Raw genomic sequence first — 18722 nt, 5'->3', positions numbered from 1 at the left:
GTAGGAGATCGCTCCCCACACCATGATGCCGGGTGTTGGCCGTGTGTGCCTCGGTCGTATGCAGTCCTGATTGTGGCGCTCACCTGCACGGCGCCAAACACGCATACGACCATCATTGGCACCAAGGCAGAAGCGACTCTCATCGCTGAAGACGACACGTCTCCATTCGTCCCTCCATTCACGCCTGTCGCGGCACCACTGGAGGCGGGCTGCACGATGTTGGGGCGTGAGCGGAAGACGGCCTAACGGTGTGCGGGACCGTAGCCCAGCTTCATGGAGACGGTTGCGAATGGTCCTCGCCGATACCCCAGGAGCAACAGTGTCCCTAATTTGCTGGGAAGTGGCGGTGCGGTCCCCTACGGCACTGCGTAAGATCCTACGGCCTTGGCGTGCATCTGTGCGTCGCTGCGGTCCGGTCCCAGGTCGACGGGCACGTGCACCTTCCGCCGACCACTGGCGATAACATCGATGTACTGTGGAGACCTCACGCCCCACGTGTTGAGCAATTCGGCGGTACGTCCATCCGGCCTCCCGCATGCCCACTATATGCCCTCGCTCAATGTCCGTCAACTGCACAGACGGTTCACGTCCACGCTGTCGCGGCATGCTACCAGTGTTAAAGACTGCGATGGAGCTCCGTATGCCACGGCAAACTGGCTGACACTGATGGCGGAGGTGCACAAATGCTGCGCAGCTAGCGCCATTCGACGGCCAACACCGCAGTTCCTGGTGTGTCCGCAGTGCCGTGCGTGTGATCATTGCTTGTACAGCCCTCTCGCAGTGTCCGGAGCAAGTATGGTGGGTCTGACACACCGGTGTCAATGTGTTCTTTTTTCCATTTCCAGGAGTGTATAAATGAGACTGACATTGTCATATAGCTTGTAAATAATTGTTAATGTTTATTGCATGAAAGTTGACGGGGTCTTTATTATAAAAACGGCATAATGTATGATTGCCTATACTAGTAAGGGTTGGGATGCTAGTGGTGACGAAACGCCAGGCAGAACTCGAGCTCTGGGTGAAAGTCCCGCACCGGTGTTGGCCTTGCTTAAACAGAGAAAGAAGGAGACGGACGTCATAGCACCTAAGCGCTATAACACAATAGAGCGGCGCCCGGCCGGTTTGTAGCCAAACTAGAGGGATTTTACTTCGGTAACTAGAGAAATGTTGGATGCAAGTCAGAGGAATGAAGAAGTGGCACCTCGGAAACCACGCAGGCTGGGATATTTCCAAGGATTTTTACTCAGAAGCGTACCATTGTACGACTATAGGTTTTTCCTCGCAAAATTACCGCGCTGGACGACAAAAGACTTAAATATGGTTATTCGACGTTCCGAAGAATCTGTAGCGACGGAGAATATTCCGAGGTTTTGGGAATATGATTCGTTTTCGGAATTACGATGGTGGGGAGCCAGCGCTGGAGAGACGCAGTCTTCCGTTGTGAGCACCCGTATCTGACAGTCACCCAGTATCAGCTTTATTGGATCAGGTGGACTTGCTGTCTTTGCTCTCAGTAGAGTTTATAGTTAGAACAGGAAGCACTGTACTGTTTCGAACATATACGATTTTGGACTTCACCTCTGGGTTGGAAATCGTCGTTGAGTTCGCAGCGTTCAGTAACTGAGAGCACCTCTTCTGCTTATACTTACGTTGAGACCTTATCTGAACTCCGTCCTTGTGGCAAGGAGTTCGCTTTTCTCGTCTGTAGAACACAGAGAAGAGAAGACAGTATTAGATTATATAAGTCAGGGGACCGCATTCTGCCGTCCTAGTGTTTCAAAGAGTTCATTTGTGGCTGGAGTTCTTCCATCGTCGTAGACGTACGAGAACCATCACTTCGACGCGCCGGACCCAGTACATTCGGTGATATTGCAAATTGCTTCGGCGAATTAGAGCTATAAAAGTCAAACAGCTGTGATCACGTTATTTTATTTGCACTGAGGTTCCACACCACCGTAGATCATCTTTGAAAGTAGTGTCTTATAGTGTTTGGTGCACAGATGATGTCAGTCATTCCGCATTATTGATATTAGATCGCGCAGTCATAATAAGGTTCAAATAGTTCAAATGGCTCTGAGAAGTATGGAAATTAACATCTGAGGCCATCAGTCCCCGAGAACATAGAACTACGTAAACCTAACTAACCTAAGGACATCAAACACATCCATGGCTGAGGCAGGATTCGAACCTGCGACCGTAGCAGTCGCGCGGTTCCAGACTAAAGCTCCCAGAACCGCTCATAATAAGGGAAAGAGTTGGACAATTGATTAGTAATTTTACTTAGTAAATGCAAACATTGTAATATAAAGATTTTTTTTAAATCTACAATAAATATATAAGCAGGAACAACGTTTATCATTTATTAGTAATAGTTGCCTTAAACATTCATTTATGTTTAGGTTGTAATTGATATGTTAAAGTCCATTAAGAGACCCTAAGATCTGATTCAGGTGGTAGTCAGACAGGTCCAAATATACATTTTACCGTTTATTATTTTCCGTTGCGCACATTCAGTTTATACCCGCCTGGAGCAGCATCTTGGAATATGTCTACATTTTTTGACATGTCAAACGGATCAGCTGTATTTCTCTAGTTGAAATTTTCATGAGAAGCGTACAACATTCTTACTCCCCGAATGTCACTCATTTTCTAAATTTATTGTAAGTTACATTTAATTTGTCGTACGGAGCTGAATAGGCAGTTACATGTTTTGTTAAAAATTAATTTAGACGGTTTAGGATATCTGCTTGGAAGACTAATGCAAAATTGGTGCTTTTGAGACGTACAAGCTTTTCACGGGACTTTCAGGTGCAATATTTGCAGAACTCAGTGGTTTCTGGAACATAATAGTATCGCAAGAAAAGCGAGGTATTCCATTTCCCTCCCTATAACGGACGGCTGACCGTTTTGTGGTATCAGATTAAAGCGAAGGAAGCGTGTCTCCGCTTTCTGCGAGGGAAAATTGTGTGGCTGAATGGGCGGTGCAGGTAGTGAATAGAGCAGTCGGCTGTGTTGGGGGGCGCTGGCGCTGGCGATGCTATCGTGGACGGTGCCGGGCGGCGGCGGTGCCGCTCCGGGCGGCAGGTTCGTGCCCCGCGGCCATAAATACGGCGCGATGCTCGCCGCGTTATCTGGCGCCAGTATTTCATCTCGCACGTGAAAAAGGCCCGGCCGACACCTGTGTATCTCCGCCCTTTATTACGGCCGTCGCGGCCCACGGCGGCGCGCGTCCCTCTACCGGACCTAACGGCGCCTCAGGGCCGCGGGAAAACTAGCGCCCCTGCCAGGGGCCGGCGGAAACACTGCGGATATCCGGCTTTGGGACGAAACTTTACCCTCCTGAACTGCGGAGGACAATAATACGCGCTGCAGCGAATATTCAGGAAACTGGAGATATGTGGCGTTCAGCCACATTACTATGCGATCTCTAATTTTCCCTCGGCGTCATAGATTAATGGTGTGCCATCGGGTGTTCCACGACCGAGCCATTTGCCTTCTCCAGGTGGTGGGAGATTTACGGTTACACCTAGTCGCTGCCTGGACTCCAGACAGACTGTGGTGTCACTTGCTAGGTGGTAGCATTTAAACCGGCCGCGGTCCGTTAGTATACGTCGGACCCGCGTGTCGCCACTATCAGTGATTGCAGACCGAGCGCCGCCAAACGGCAGGTCTAGGCCTAGAGAGACTTCCTGGCACTCGCCCCACTTGTACAGCCGACTTTTCTAGAAATGGTTCACTGTCTACATACGCTCTCATTTGCCGAGACGACAGTTTAGCATAGCCTTCAGCTACGTCATTTGCTACGACCTAGAAAGGCGCCATATTCAGTTACTATTCTGAACAGATAATATTGTGAATCATGCACCTTCGAGAGCGACTTTCATCATTAATGGATTAAAGTTAAGTATCACACTAATTACGTCCGGTTTCTGAGTTCTAATTCCTTGTCATGTTCCAGACCTTACGTCAGTATAGTTCTTCCCTCCTCACGCCAGCCTGCGTGAGCTAAAACGCGTGCATTTCGGCCTCCTCTAGTAACACGGTGTTGGCTCTTCTGCTAACCCAACATAGACTGTATAATTGTTGCAGTGACGCAGCTTCTTAAGGCCGAACTCGGATCCTGGCATTGGAGGAGTTCAGGAACGGAGCGTCTCCGTTTCGTCAGTTTCTGCGGTACTGCAGTTTCGCTTGTTGAATATATCTCGCAGGTACTAAGGCCAATCCATATTATTTAAGTGTGTCAGTGGAATTTTCCTTTGATAAGCAGTTTTTGTGCAGGTCTGGTTTGCAAACGAAGAGCTACGTTCTAAACTAGTCAACAGTATAAATTACAGGCAACTGTGACAGAAATTTAAATAAATACTTATTAAATAATAAGTTTACATTTATACGAAATATTTCATTCATATACATACTTACACACACACGCACACACGCACACACACACACACACACACACACACACACACACTCGCACACACATTATATATGCAGGGTGTTTCCGTAAGAGCGTGTAAAAATGTAACAGGTCATAGAGAATTCTCCAGTTAAGAATATGAGGAAGGGAACCTGGGGTCGGAGTTTCATAATCGGCCCTCGGCCAGTTCTGTTTGCATTGATCCTCTGAGGAGGGCCCATCAGACTTAGTCCCTGAGAATATGTTGTGTTAGTTATAGCCGTAGCTGCAGTCCTGCAAACTACTGAAGGTAAGTAATTTTCATTGTACTATGTGATTCTTGAATAATAATCCTTCTCTCTAACAGTATGCCGTACCGCATATTATTGCAACCTGGACTCTTTCAGCTCCTATAAACTCAGCCTCCTACTTATTTGCATTTAGTAACGAGCTGAAAACAGCCACGCGTTTTGTGCCTCTTAAACAATGAGACACAATTCGGAGAAGCCAGCTTAAGGAGATGAGGATGTAAACTAGTCTACCGTTCTGTGTGGCGTTACTGTTTTCGAGATTATTTACAGCATACAAGTTTACACCTACTGTGCTGTTTATTTACATGTACATTCTTCACTTCCTGCAAGGAAACAATGGGGACGAGCCTGATTACCAGGAAGACATGATGCCTGTTTTGTTTACCTTACTTCTCCATAAGGTGGCTTTGCTGTATCGTATTTGTACTGTCCGACGTCAGAACGTCTTATGAGTCAACGAAAGACCCATTCATTACTCAGCGCTATTCAAAGACGTACAGTACACTACGACGGAGAAGTATTGGCACAGTATCTTTTGGTCGTTGCATTGTAGGGGAAGCTGCTTCTCCGTGGCTTGTGAGGTCACCTGACCTGGATCTCCTTCATTAAACTCGGGGTGGGGGGGGGGGGAGGGGTAATGTGAATTCACTCGTATGTGAGACCCCTATGGAATTAATTGCCAGAACTGCAGCTGCTTGTGATGTGATTCGAAACACACCAGGGATATTTGTCAGAGTGCGTCGATGTCGTGCTTCCATTGAGGTTGATGGCCACCAATTTCAGCATATTTCGTAAGCTACAGTACAAATGGTACATTCACTGTGTCAGTGACGGTATTTGCAGTAAATAGGGCAAATAAAAAGGTACACAGAAATAAGATTTTATTCCTATTATCGCCTTATGTTGGTTTCTCCTACCTCAAGTACCCTGCCTCAAATTGTTCAGCGGAGCACCCTAAACACCTTGTATTTGTATATGCATAAAACATTACGTAGACTTGTAAATTTATTATTTAATAGTTATTTATTTAAATTTGTGTCACAGTTGTGGGTAATTAGTAACGGCGACTAGTTTTGAACGTAGCTGGTCATTTCCAAATCAGACCTGCACAAAGAGCGCTTATGAAAGCAACATTCCACTGACATACTTGGGCACTGCACATACAACAATGTTACAAGCATAAGTGCAGACACTGTGATTACTGGTGCCTTGATATGTACCTTCCCACTTCAGTGTGTTACTTGTTTTTTCTTTCCGCCTAACACTGTTCATGTAAATACGTCACGTAATCTATTGTCTAATGTTTTCTGCATGGTCATAACTGCACCATAAAGTGAATTATGGCTGTTAGCATAGGCTGACCGCTTAGCATCATGTGTCCTCAGTTCAATACCTGACCTGCTGCGCAGGGTAAATTAAGCATTAATGACTTGATCTTGCCACATGTACTTGGATGGACTAACCAACCCAAAAACATACTAATACTAATAGCTGTAATCATTAATTTGTAAAGAAGTTAATACTCATGTAATTTTTCTCAGTACTCCATCCTGAGTCAAATTATCTACACTTTCCATTGCTGGAATATATCCTAAATACGTCAGAAGAGGACCTCACAATACAGCTGATGGAATGCTATCTCTTTTCAGAGGTCGTTGTCCATATGAAGTTTTCCTGAAAGACAACCTAAGAAAATATGGTATACTTTTTACAATTCTCCGCAGTGAAATTGAATGGTGCATTACACAAAAGGAAATGTATGCCAGAAAAGATAAGAGACACGCCTGTGAACGAGATCCCTTGGAGATTGTGAAGAAGCTGGCGTAGCCAGTAAAGAAAACAATCTACAACATAACGACTGACAGTTTCTACACTTCTGTGGAATTGACAGACACGCTGGATATACACTCCTGGAAATTGAAATAAGAACACCGTGAATTCATTGTCCCAGGAAGGGGAAACTTTATTGACACATTCCTGGGGTCAGATACATCACATGATCACACTGACAGAACCACAGGCACATAGACACAGGCAACAGAGCATGCATAATGTCGGCACTAGTACAGTGTATATCCACCTTTCGCAGCAATGCAGGCTGCTATTCTCCCATGGAGACGATCGTAGAGATGCTGGATGTAGTCCTGTGGAACGGCTTGCCATGCCATTTCCACCTGGCGCCTCAGTTGGACCAGCGTTCGTGCTGGACGTACAGATCGCGTGAGACGACGCTTCATCCAGTCCCAAACATGCTCAATGGGGGACAGATCCGGAGATCTTGCTGGCCAGGGTAGTTGATTTACACCTTCTAGAGCACGTTGGGTGGCACGGGATACATGAGGACGTGCATTGTCCTGTTGGAACAGCAAGTTCCCTTGCCGGTCTAGGAATGGTAGAACGATGGGTTCGATGACGGTTTGGATGTACCGTGCACTATTCAGTGTCCCCTCGACGATCACCAGAGGTGTATGGCCAGTGTAGGAGATCGCTCCCCACACCATAATGCCGGGTGTTCGCCCTGTGTGCCTCGGTCGTATGCAGTCCTGATTGTGGCGCTCACCTGCACGGTGCCAAACACGCATACGACCATCATTGGCGCCAAGGAAGAAGCGACTCTCATCGCTGAAGACGACAAGTCTCCATTCGTCCCTCCATTCACGCCTGTCGCGACACCACTGGAGGCGGGCTGCACGATGTTGGGGCGTGAGCGGAAGACGGCCTAACGGTGTGCGGGACCGTAGCCCAGGTTCATGGAGACGGTTGCGAATGGTCCTCGCCGATACCCCAGGAGCAACAGTGTCCCTAATTTGCTGGGAAGTGGCGGTGCGGTCCCCTACGGCACTGCGTAGGATCCTACGGTCTTGGCGTGCATCCGAGCGTCGCTGCGGTCCGGTCCCAGGTCGACGGGCACGTGCACCTTCCGCCGACCACTGGCGACAACATCGATGTACTGTGGAGACCTCACGCCCCACGTGTTGAGCAATTCGGCGGTACGTCCACCCGGCCTCCCGCATGCCCACTATACGCCCTCGCTCAAAGTCCGTCAACTGCACATACGGTTCACGTCCACGCTGTCGCGGCATGCTACCAGTGTTATAGACTGCGATGGAGCTCCGTATGCCACGGCACACTGGCTGACACTGACGGCGGCGGTGCACAAATGCTGCGCAGCTAGCGCCATTCGACGGCCAACACCGCGATTCTTGGTGTGTCCGCTGTGCCTTGCGTGTGATCATTGCTTGTACAGCCCTCTCGCAGTGTCCGGAGCAAGTATGGTGGGTCTGACACACCGGTGTCAATGTGTTCTTTTTTCCATTTCCAGGAGTGTAGATTACGAACTTGCTTTGACAGGGACACTAGAAAACAAGTACAGCAATTATTTAAGACGACAATTGACAGAAAGATGTAGTACTCAATTTGTCCTTCACAGATCCGTCGACTTCATCACAAACGAAAAACGAAGATAAATACGTTGACTTTTTTTCTGCACAACATCGCCATGCAGGTGTAGAAATTGGTGCACCACACAAGAAAACAGACACAGATCTATACATTAATTGTAATTTTACTAATGGAACAGTGCACGCTATAGACCACATGGCTAGGACATGACTAAAGCATAGATAATCAAAATTATTACAAATTAACAACCAACTGAAAGAGCAAGATGTTACGTGTGCATGAAGAGGATGATTGACCAGAGAGCCAGAGATAACATCCCAAAAACCAAGTTAACCTACGGAGCGGTGGTCATCATCTGTGTATGTGACATTCAGAATCGGCCATTTTGTGTGCAGGGGGTAAATGTCATCTGTAAATGACAGTATTCTCTGCGACTGAAGACTGTTTCTTTAAAGTTATTAGTATATCATAACCTATATTTTTAAATACATTTTTATTCATATTTTTGGAACCTTTCATCAAGGACAAAAATGTTGTTCAGTTGCAAGATCAAAGAACGTATATAAATTTTGGTCAGTCTTTGTATTCGAGTAAGGTTTTCAGGTTTCTTGCTTTTACAAATGTTCATTTCCGTAGTTTTGACCACTATTGCTTTTAATATTTCATCAGAGAAAAATAATATATTGCCTTCTGCATTGTTGGATTCCCTATATGTCCTATACATTACGTTTTTATATCATCACTGAGCACTTTTAAAGTTATCTCACATTGTAAACAGTCACTTAAAATAAATAATTATTAAAGGATTTATAGAACACTGACAAATTTTGCCCAAGGCTGGTGCTGTATGTAATCTAAAATAACTTGGTGCTCTTTGGTTTAATACATAGCCATTTCAGTGTGTTGTTAGCTGCTTTTCTCTGCATTTAACAGTAAGCACGTCAGGTAATTTACTGCTTGATGTTTTCCCCACGATCATAACTACGCCATTAAATGGGTTACATCTGTCAGTACAGATAAACCGTTTTACGTCCACATGTGCATATTTCAAGACCTGATCTACTGCTTATGGGAAATAAACATTAATGGCTTTCTCTGGCCACATATACTTGGAGATATTAACCAACCTGAAAACACACTGCTCCCAATAGCTACAATTGTTACTCGGCAAATAAAATAAATACTGATGTAATGTTGTTCAATACACTGTCCTTAGCCACCAATAAAATCATCTACACTGCGCTAACACCCTCTATTGCTACAACATCACTAATCTGTATAACTTACAGCGAGATAGATAAAGCAAAGTAACATATAACTACTTAGTGTAAATCAATGAAAGTGCTGATGTATATTGCCACAGATCTACCAGTCGAGCACAGAAAGCTGGGCATAACATAGCGAGAGGTCATCGTGACTATAGTGCTAAATGGGGCTGACCCCACAAGAAGAGACAGTAGAAGGAACTGGAAAAGACACTATGTGTCAGTTATCCAGCAGTTACCACTGTAGCATGTTCTTTGGTGCAACATGGCCCAGAACCAACATTTGGATTACTTCACAAAGGAAAGAATCCCTCTGAAACTCGAAGAACGAATCCAGGTGTAACACAGAAGTTTGGCATTGCTCACAACTTTGTTTGATGTGCTTGGCGGGCATCGATGCCAGAAGAAGAAAAGGTGATCGACCACGGTCAGCTACAGCAACACATTGGCGGTGCCCTTTGCGATGGCGTCATGAGCGTACGGACTGGACCAGCGACGAGAGGGATCGCGTGCTTTTCTCAAATGAAAGCGAATACAGTCTGAGTAGTGATTCTGGTCGTAGTCTCATATAGCGAGAGGTGGGAATACGTAATGCCCAGAAGGATATTGTCAATTGTTTTGGTGGTGTAGGTGTTATGGTGTGGGTAGGCATCATCTTGCAGGAGTGTACTGACCTCCAAATCTTTGAACACGGTGCAATCGGAGATCAGCGTTACTGTGACACTGTACTCCTGTATGAGAAAAGAGTCGTTTCATTCGGTATTTCGTTCAGTTACCTTCTATATTATGCCTTATCGGTTCTTTGTATGATCCAAGTCTCATCGACACACACACACAGACACACACACACACACACACACACACACACACACACACACACACACATACGCACACAGCAGTATAAGTATTTCCGTCTGTAACTTCCCAGGTAATAGGTGACTGAAAAATTTATTGCGATAGGTCAACATCAGAAATGTTTCACATTCTGCGGAGCAATGAGCATTGTTTATTGCGTTATTTTCCAAAGAGTTACAATGAAAAAGGGAACAAAAGTCGTTTTTGTGATGCTCGGGAGCCAATGAAACCAATTGTGTACAAATCAATTTCAATCACTGAAAGTAGCTCTCCGGCTGAAATCGTTCCCATGCAGCTCCTGGGACAGTGACAGGTGGTACGCGTGAAACCTGTAGCTCTGTACTGTACGCCATGCAGACGTAAGGCTGATACCAGTGCATGTTATAACGTCTAGTAAGCTAAAATGAGGATCGTGGTGTATTGGAGCTAAAATAAACACATCCAAAATGTTGAAATAAGTGTGAATTCCTAAGGGACCGAACTTCTGAGGTTACCAGTCCCTAAACACCTCCTTCTCATCACTTCTTGTTGATCTTCGTCTGTCATTGCTGCAGTTTCCCAAGCTGCCTCTTTCCCGAAGGCGTTGTTCAGTGCGCAAGAACGTAATGCCTGCCGGAGTTCTTTTCCTAGCATATCTTACGGCATACGGCACGGAAGGCGTTGTTCAGTGCGCAAGAACGTAATGCCTGCCGGAGTTCTTTTCCTAGCATATCTTACGGCATACGGCACGATTGCTTCAGTGGCGTCGTGTCGGCATTCGCCGAATGTCAGCAAGATGTCAACGTACTCTTTGTAGTGTACGCCGTCTTCACCTGACGTCCGTAACCGCGGTACGCTGAACCCTGTTTGCTTGTGTGGTTCGAAATGTCGTGTGTACTGCCGTGTACGGCAACAGTAGGCAGCTGAACAGCGAATAGAGGAGGCTTCTCGCTCCGCGACACCGGACCGCAGCATCTTTGGAAGGCGCATTGCGTAATGTATAGCGTGTGGTTTGCGCCTCTGAAAGTTTGAACGGTTGTAGCTCCAAAGCTAAACCAGATAGTAATGTGACTTAAATTGATTTGCACACAGCTGGTTTAAATGATCCGAGTTATAGTAGAAACAAATATTGCTCCATTTAGAAAAATTATGTTTCTTTGGTTTAACTCTTTGGAGAATAAGTTACAGAGGCAAACACTTACACACACACACACACACACACACACACACACACACACACACACACACACACACACCACCCAGGAACATATAGGGTATATAATGCACCCAGGGACATTCTAAAATGTGACTGTTTCATTCACTGCTAACCTATCGATCAGTGTATTGGTAAATAATGTGTATGTAGTGGCAATGCCGCGAATCCTCACTTACACATGCGAAATGGCGCAGTCATTCCCCTTTCTACAGTGGTGTAGTGTACATATGCCCAACAGTAATTCAAGCGCGAGTTTTAGATGGACAGCGACAGAGACAGGCGAGAGGAGTCTTCGAGAGTACAGAGATGGCGAGTTCTGATGTGGTATCATAGGGCCCACTGGTGAGTTTAAATCACTTACAGAGACCTAGCTTCTGATTTCTACTAGGCACCAGCTACGGCCTTTTGATGCTGACTTGTTTTCCGGAGGCCACACTGACATTTCGTACAGCACGCATTCTCTCAGTATTCGCCATATGACATGGCTGGTGAGATTTTAGCAACAGAATGCCGAACCCCAAGCGAAAATGAAATATACTTTTCTGTTTATTAGGTTTCTCCGACATGTATATCTCAATAAACGTCTTAGTTACACTGTCCGAGAATTTGGCATTTGCACCAAGATACTAATCATCCATTTCCATTTCATAGCACTGTTCTCGGTGACAGCGAATTTGTTCAGTTACTTTCGTTGGACGTCTCGCTGACGTTCTCTGCATCTCTCTTCGACTGCTTTAACACTATTCCCCACGTAACGTATACTGCATTTGCATGGAATCTGGTACACATCCTGAGTTAGGAGACCTAGATCGTCTTTCACATTCCAGAGAAAACACATTTCATCTTTGTTGGTGGGAGAAAATTACTCTGGATGTTTCTATTGGATTCCAACGATCTGGATATCGGGCCAGCATATGATTGTCATGTGATTCTTGGCTTCTTTTCCACACCTCATTCTCCAACTCTTTCTCGACCATTAATTTGACTGTAACCTTTGCTCAGTTAGACGATCTGAGTATTCATTCCACTGGAAAACTATTCGTAGGTCCTGCAGCTCGTTGGCGAGGCCCTCCTACGAATAAGTTCTAGTTCTATGGATCGGCAAAGTCTTTAACAACGAATATCTATGTGAATGATTGCGATGTGTTGCACCGCGGCTTCGCCCCCTGCATAGAATGACTCCTCGGCCGATTCTGCCGAAGACGTTACAGGGCAGGAGCTGCAAGTCAACCCAACAACGACGTGCCATGCCAGAACAACTTGTACCCAATACCAATGGACATCCGAGCAGTACACTGACATTGAGGGAGATGTCGCCCAGAGTCTCCGAATGCCGTATGTTCGGTTGGGTAGTGGACATCACGAACCAGTCACGAGAAGAGGCCCTCCGAGATATGGTGCTCACACGGACCTATCAATGGGCTTAACACAGTAGCAATGTGTTTTTCCACACGATATATCGGAGCGCCGAAGTTATTCCCAATTGGACAAAATGGAACGCGTTCCTTGTGGTAATTAGAGATGCCATATAACGGAGGGGGGACAGCACAGTAATAATTAAGATTCTTGATAGCCTCCTGAGACAAGTAACTGTTCCACAGGAGGCTATTAGTCTTTCTCTGAACACTTTTTACCTTAGTTCACATGGCCCATGTAATCTCGGACGCTGAGAGTTTCTGAGCTGAGTTAGCCCATCTCGAATTCACATTCCGTAAGAGTGACTATAGTGAAAGACAGGTCAGACGTGCATTGCGCTATCGCGAAGTCTACGACATTTTTGGCGTAAAGAGGGAGCATTTCGAACAATATTGGTGGTATTTTACAGAAATATGATGTGAAATGTACCATTGAATATCAGGGTTCTTTTATATCTAGCGTATCATTTGCAGTTGTGGCATGTCATGAATTGGTCAGACCACCAGGGCTGAGGAGGACCGGGGTACTGAGCTTCAGCGTCACAAGCTCTTACAACAGGCGAGTGAGCCAACATTGCAGAACACTGTCTCGGCACTAATCATCATAGGGAACATAACAACACGGAGATTTTGGCATGCATTTACTTCTATTGCGATAGTGTTATTACGGAAGATGTTGAAATTTAATTAGCAAGTATGCAATCCTGTTCTCTCCTATGTAAAAAACAAAACAAAAAAGTTATCTTTCCGGAGTTTATCTGAAAATAGATGTTTTAAATTATCTTGCACATCGCTTGCTTGCTGTAGGTCTGCCTTGAAAATGACAGGCTGTCCTACTGTCAAAATATCGATGGTTGTCGACAACGACACCCATCTGCATTCCTGTAAGTTATTTGAACGTTCTTTACGCCGGGAGATACTCATGTCATAATGCCTTTGTAAATTGCTCCCGAAAGTACTCAGTATCTTATAATACTCTAAACATTTTGTGAAACCCTTTTTTGAGTAAAGCGATAAAGTTCTTCACACTGCGGATTGAATTGTGAAGACACTATAGAGTCGCCATTACTGCTATGACATGGCGTTTTTGTCAAAACTAACCCTCCCCTGTTTCATAGTTGGCGCCTCTCCCGTGTTGTCTCAACCATAAGATGCACATGCAGTTTGCTCATTACCCATGGTGCCGCAGCTCCCACGCTTGCGAGCAAGGGCCTGAGCAGCCGCGAGTGCTGAAGCTCAAAATCAGCAACTTGTTAAGCCCTGCTCTAGTCACTTACATACCCTCCGATGGTGTGTACACATAAGGAGCTACAACGGCATCTGATCGTATCTTCTGGGTGCTTAACTTTCTTGTCATGGGGTATGTTTGCAAACGAGTAGTTAGTTATACTGCTACAAGTTCATTGTCGTTATTCAAGTTGCAACGGAAGGAGATTAAAACGAACGAAACGTTTGCTTGTATGCATTTTGCTCAGTACCGTAATGGGAGAAAAGGAACTACGTACTCGAAACGCAAAGAACAGTTCTCTTTGTATTTCTTGAATGCTGTACTTGGTGAACTATTCACATATCTTATTCTGCGCTGTGTCTTGCGAAAAGACAGACGGCACTATTTTAGTAACCGTCTCGGAAATTGCGACCCTAACGCCCCATAGACGTCACGGATGATCCGTACCTGTTGGTCGTTCTCATAAATCAGGACATGACCGTCTTATCGCAATGATTAGCAGAAATCTGATGGATGTTGCACTCCGTAGCAGATACACGGTGTGCGTACTCAAGCTTAGGATGGTGCGCAAACGTATAGGGCTTGAAAATCCTCGGTGTCGATGTTGAAACGCTGCCGACTAATGCTAAACCTCTCTAATGAGTCACTACATAGGTCAGATGAGACGCCCAGAAGACACTCTGAAACTGAGTAAGAAAATGGTCCTGACCACATGGTTACATGCGTCAGTAATTGACTAGTATAAAAGAGTGGGGAAATTAGATAACATGTAACTTTTTTAACACTGTTGCATGATCATTTTCTGCAACCTGTAGGAGTTGCATTTAACAATGGGTAATGAAAGCATGCATGTGATTATCTCGTCGAATTTGTCATTCCTGATTTTATTTGTGTCTTGCTACTGTTTATTGTTAAACTTAACAAAGTCGTCTAAAATGTACGTTAAATAAGCTCACCGGAAAAAGAAAATGTAGCCCCAGTGCGCATGCACAGATGAATAGTTAAGCCTTTACAGATGCCGCAACGATCTAGTCACGTGCTCAACAGCGGGCTCAACGCCTCTACGTGCGCTTAAGACAATAGTGGTCAGTGAAATGTTTATGTTTCAAGCGAACAATGTACGTATACAACGATAAATGTAAGGACGTCACAGAATGGCGCAAAGGGGCAATCGTGTTTGCCCGTGCGAATGGCCATATGGTGTGTGATGTTGCTGGATTTGTTGGTTTCTCGCGGCGGACTGTTCAACGTGGCTACAGGCAATGGTGTAGCAATCTTGGCCACAAAACATAGCGTCAGAATTTTTGTAGGGGACAGATCCTCAGACAGGCGTCGGAGAAGCATTTCCCGGCTTGCGAATGAAATTCGCTTCGAAACCAGCCAGGTAGTGCTGCAGGCAGTGAATGAACATTCCAGCCTTCTAACGAGAAAGCACTGCGACGTGAAGTGCATGCAGTGTACTTTTGGAGTCGCTCACCTCGCCAGAGAACATTGCTCTCACAGGTAACTAAAGACGACAACAGTAAAATTAAGCGCGTGTGAGGATGTGTGACTGGTTTTCTGAACACTCCTCCATCGTATTACTTCTCGATTACCCAACACCATCAGTTGACTTGATCCCCATGGAAATTCTGTGGACATGTTGGAACAGCGGGTAAAACGCTGACATCATCATCCGCACAGTTTGGTGGAACTGCGCGGTCGAACCCTGCAGAACATTATGGAGCACTTCCTACCCGAAGCCAGGCAATTATCAAGTCGAAGGTGGAATTACACGGTATTAAATTACGCTTGTAACCATTCCTCCAGGGGAGACTAATTTCTTGTCCGTTGAGCTCGTTGGTACAAATTAAAAGCCAGGAATTTGCTTTCTAGTCAGGTGCGCAAGTGCGTATTATTCTACAGATGACGATATTGTGTCTACTCTGTTAAAATATGGAGGGTACGACAATGTATGCTGACAATGTAGATTTAGAAAATATAAAAAATGAAAGCGCCACATTTCAGCTTCTGCTATTATGTGATATAAACCACGCTTAGAAGTGTTGCTATTGAAACCAGCGTGAACGGTCACCTGAACTGTCCGATCTTAAACACGCAGAAGTATAGAGTCTCACCTCCTGCAGTATCAATTTTTGTTAGTCATGGAATTAGCTATACCACTTTTACTAGAGAAGGGCGCAACAACTCGCAGACTTTTCGGTCATTATTGTACATACTTAAGTCACGAAGCGTTGCTCTTACATTGTTTATACAGTAACTGACATATACAGTGTTCGATGAAACTGCAACACGTTATCTACCTTGTGCACCATTATGCGGACTGTGCACTACGAGGGCTATTCAATAAGATCCGATCGGTCGCGAAATGAAAACCACTGAAAATCAAAAATGTTTTATTTGCAACGGTTAGATGCATCTTCCAGCTTCTTCTCTACCTTGTCGCTAGACATTTGTTGTGGTATATGTAAACTGAAGGTGGAGAGGGGAGAAAGGAAAGGAAATGGAGGGGATCACTGCTGTCAGCTGCATCGGGACGTTACACGGAATCAGAGGCGACTAGTGAAAATGTGTACCGGACCGGAATCTGAACACGGGATCTCCTCCTTACTATACAGGTGCGTTAACCACTTGGCCATCCGGGACAAAACGTTCTGGCAACTGTGCGAAGTATCTCGACACGCCTCACGCCCGGTCCACATTCTCATCGAACACCACCTGTCCGCAGTCCCTTTCCACTTACGCCATGTTCATTACTCTGAGATTCCCACAGGTCGGACGTATCTGTGCATCCTTACTGAAGAAGGTGGATCCACTGCCCAACTAGGCTAATCAGTTATACAAGAGTCGATCAATAAGTAATGCCCCACATTCTTTTATGAGACCATATGTATTATTAACAGTCAAAATTTGGTGACAATATACATCAACATGTCCTGTCCACGTACTGTTTTTCTACGTAGTGTCCATCACGTTGCATGGCCGTACGCCAGCGTTGTGGGAAAGTATGTATTCCATGCTGGTAAAAGCTCTTGTCTTGTAGGCGTAGCCATGCTTTCACTGCATGACGGACACTCTTGTGATTTTCAAAGTGTATTCCCCGTACAGCATCTCTGAGCCGCCCAAAGAGATCGAAGTCCGAGGGTGCCAGGTCTGGACTGTAGAGCAGATTAGGTAATAAGCATTCGTGGAACACATTGTGAGCATCTCTTTGAATAACCGAGTCTCGATCATTGCAGACTCACCTCCAGTGCTGACCGACAACTGTCACGAATAATGCCATCCGCACGATTCAGCATGTCTGGAGCAGTGGCTGTGATAAGAAGTCCCGAGCGTGGCTGATCTTGATGCTCTGTTTCTGCGTTTCCTCAGGCTGTAACTTTCTTTACCCATTGCCCAACTGTATTCCTATCAACTGCAACATCGTCATACACTGCACGCAAACGTTTGTGGATTTTTACCAAGGTTTCTTTTTCTGCACACAATAATTCAATAACAGCACGTTGCTTGTAACGTGAGTAGTATTTACACGTCATTTGGACACTGTACCAAGGCTCTGCCATCTGCCAGAACGGTTCGAAACCTCACAGGCACACAGAACAGACATCGGATGTGAAGTACCAACAAGGACGTTTTTCTGTGTATATTAATGGCTTTTTTAAAAAAAACGTGGGGTATTACTTATTGAAGAATCCTCATATGAATGCACGGTGTCTGTTCTTTCGGACTTTTCGGAAAGAACAGACACCACGCATTCATATAATTTGTCGTAATGTTGTGCCGTCTTTCCAATACTCTCGTCATAGAGGGAAGCCATCTGTGTTTTCTACCGATACTCTACGCTGGTCTACAGCTCGTTGACTGTGCCAGAATATTGTCGGTAAAGGCATCTGTTCATGTTATCAGAGATGAAACGCAGGGCAGCCAGTTACAAACTGTATACCCCATCGAAAGCGCTGCAGGAGCATCTTCATTGCCCTTCCGAGAGCGGCCGTGAACTTTCATGAAGAAGGAACCGCATGACACTTTTGTTATGTGGGCTGCATGATATCGGGAGCAATCTCTCGCCACGCCCTCATACTTGGCGGGAGAGATACTTCCTAGGCATTTTTAAATACTCACCGTTCACTCATAACTGAAAAGGGCGTCGTGATACGATCGACAGGCGTACTAGAGACACTGCTCAACACATCCATGCAAAGCTACATCGGATTTTCACAGTGGTTTCCATTTCGCAACCGATCGGAAGTTACTCTCTGCATAGCTCTTGTATACTAATTACTGCAGTATCATTATTTTATTTGTATGCCTCCGCAGCTGAGTGATCAGCTCGGCTCATTGCCTTTCTAGAAGCCCGGGTTCGATCACCGGTGCTACCAGGGATTTTTCCTCGGTAAGAGGACTGGAACAGGGTGCACTCCGCCTCGTGATGCAGCTTGAGGAACTACTTGGTGAGTGGTAGTGCCCCTAGGTCTGATAAATCGGAAGTGCGGTTTGCTCACCCCATAGCACTCCACATCGTAGCACCACGACTCTACTGGCCGATGCACGACACGGCGGTCAGTCGGCCCCAGTTCAACTCTCTGTGGCTGGAACTTTGTTGTTTACTACCTTATTATTTTATTTCTGTAAATGATTATTTTATTTCAGAGCTC

Source organism: Schistocerca gregaria, chromosome 2 (assembly GCF_023897955.1).
Source record: "Schistocerca gregaria isolate iqSchGreg1 chromosome 2, iqSchGreg1.2, whole genome shotgun sequence".
Lineage (NCBI taxonomy): Eukaryota > Metazoa > Arthropoda > Insecta > Orthoptera > Acrididae > Schistocerca > Schistocerca gregaria.
This window is presented reverse-complemented; position numbering follows the sequence as displayed.